The following is a 3,024-nucleotide window of genomic DNA, read 5'->3' on the forward strand; positions in this document are numbered from 1 at the left end:
GGGCGCAGACTCATTTGGGTTTGGCGTACCTGTGGTAGGGGATGTAATATTTGTTATGTTTACAACTGTTATTTTTCTGCCAATGGTGTTTTGTTCTTCCCATTGTCCTATGTCTCTTGTCTATTTCATGTGTATTTTGCATATTGTGTATTTTGTATTGTTTCATGTCCCGGACGTCCGGCAATTGTCCTATGTATTTTTTTTACTGGCGCCAGTTCATATATATATATTTCATGTGTATGTATAATTGATTGTGTTTGTATATGTTGTTTATGTATTCCTTTATGTATGTGTATATGTGTTATGTTATGTAAAGGGTGTGCTGATGAGCCAATTTCTTTCCTCGCTTTTGTCATTCCCCTGTGGTGTGTGTGGAGTCAGATGTATATGTTGTCCATTTTGTCTTGCTGTGGTCAATTGTTTTTCTCATTTGCTCAGTGGGGTCACTGAGGGTGGTGGCCGAGCATTGTATTGGTGACATACTTCTTGTGTGTTGTATATACATGTTTGCAATGTTGTTTATTTATTGCTATATATTTATTATTGTATATATCTGTGAGCATTTTTTCTTCTTTTTTGTAATCGCAAATGCGATTCATGTATGCTTTTCGCGCCAACTCAAGGGTTGGCGTGGGGTAGTCTTGGTCTCGCCTCCTAAGTGTACGCACGCTATTTCGTGTAGTGAAATATTTACTTTTGTGTTGTGAAATATTTACTTTATCATATAACCCATTGTTTCATTTAAGCCACCCTAATACAATACGATCCCTCCAAAGACGCAAATAGAACTAGAAATTGACCATTTAGAGCAGACAATTCAAGAACGCAAACAGATATTACGTGAGGAGCGCATTGCCATGAAGAAACAACGTCTCCAATTGAAAGAAGCTAACAGAAAGAAATGAGAGGAACGTGAAATTTTGAAGAAAACTAAAAGAAAGCAAAGAGAGCAACGTGAAATTTTGAAGAAGGATAAAAAGGAACAATTGGAAAGGACACGAGATGAATTGAAGAAATATTATAGGAAAATTTTGACCAGTCAAGTGTTGACACAGGAGGCAACCGATTATTTAAACGTTACACGGCAAAAACGCACGGAAATGAACAGTAGGGTAAAAACATTTGTAGAATCGTTCGAAAGAATCTCTATCAAGTACAAAGGGTCTTTACGTGAAGCTGAAGTGCCGCCCCATTCGGTTGGAAAAATTGGAGCGTTTAAGTGTAAACTTTGTCAGTCGTTTCTATGGAGAAACGAACGTAAGAGCATCTGCTGTAACGCAGGACAAACACCAAAGATTATGTTTTCGGAACTGAAAAAGGATCTTCAAAGTTTATATGATGCGACTTCCTCTTAATCCAAACGTTATCTTGAAAATTTAGCCGGGTTTAACGCACTATTTAGTTTTACATCATTTAACACTTCCAGCACACTTCAGAACAGCCGAGACGCTTCTATTTGTTACAAGATCCAAGGGAAAATATACCATAGAATTGGGCTACTCAAACCTGAACTAATCGCGAGAAAAGACAGACCGTTTTGGAAGCCACAAAGAGCGGTTTTGGACCTTTACTTTTACCATGACAAACAACAGCAAGTGAAGTTACGCATGCAAAATTTGATGAATGAAGATTCGACTACAAAACGCCGTTCAACTACAGAGCGCCGAGCAAGAGAGAAGAATGAGATCCTTGAAAACCAAAAGATAGTGTCTTTGTTATTTGACTATTTAACCGAGCATAATGCTTGCCTATCAGGCATGTTGAAGGAGCTCGAGACTTGCCGTAGGTTGATAGAAGAACATCTAAGAGAATCAGACACTATACCTAGCGCGTCTATAACGTTGAAGGCAGCAGACGGAATCAATACACGAGAACATAAAGGATTTTATCACCTACCCACTTCTTCGGCACAAGTTGGGGGGATTGTTAACTTTGACTCAAACAAAGATCCGTTGCAAATAGTGATAAGTTCTCCTTTAACAAATTCGCAATACGCTATCAAAATATTAAGCCACAACAACTTTTTTTATGATGCATTCCAGTATCCACTTTTGATTCCGAATGGTGATATCGGTTACTCTTATACGATGACTAAACAGTGTAAACCCGGGACGACCAAGGAAATGAAAAATAATCGTTTGTCCCCAGCTATGTTTTATTCGTCTCTTTATATGGAAAGAGAGGGTGTTTTCAATCACATAACTAAAAGTAGGAGGCTGTTTCAACAATTTGTGGTTGATAATTACGTGAAAATGGAATCTAATAAGTTAACGTATTTCGAACTGAACCAATCCCAAATCCGTAAAGAAAGAGCAGACATACTAAACTGTACAAATAAAGGCAGTGATACTGGACAAAGGGTAGTTCTGCCCGCTTTTTTCATTGGAGGTCCTCGGTATATGAAAGAACGACAACAAGATGCTCTTGCTTATGTTACCTACTATGGCTCTCCTGATTATTTCATAACCTTTACTATGAACCCAAAGTGGCCTGAATTACGTGAAGCGATGAACGATACAGGTTCCGCGTCAACGCGGTGCCTAGGAGATCGTCCTGATTTGGTTAGCAGGATTTTCAAGTTAAAAGTTGATAGTCTGATGAAAGATTTAACCCACGGTAAGATTTTTGGTCAAGTTAAAGCCAACTTATACATTATAGAATGGCAGAAACGTGGACTTCCCCATGCACACATTTTATTGTGGATGGACGAACGTGTTACCGCTGATACGGTTTCTCAGTTAATTTCAGCTGAAATCCCCGATAAGAATGAAGAACCCAGATTATACGATGTTGTTACAAGATGTATGATTCATGGTCCATGTAAGGGGTACGACGAATCACAACCGTGTTGCCAAGGAAAGAATGCAAGCTCTGGAAAATGTGGAAAAAAATTCCCTAAGACTTGCCGAAGTGACTTATTATTTGGCAACAACGGATACCCTGAATATAAGCGAAGGTCATTCGGAGAAGGAGGAAATTCATTCAAAGTGACAATTAAAAAAGAGGAAAAAGTTATCGATAATT

Source organism: Oratosquilla oratoria, unplaced genomic scaffold (assembly GCF_046742065.1).
Source record: "Oratosquilla oratoria isolate Oo_2021 unplaced genomic scaffold, ASM4674206v1 SCAFFOLD51, whole genome shotgun sequence".
NCBI classification, from domain to species: domain Eukaryota; kingdom Metazoa; phylum Arthropoda; class Malacostraca; order Stomatopoda; family Squillidae; genus Oratosquilla; species Oratosquilla oratoria.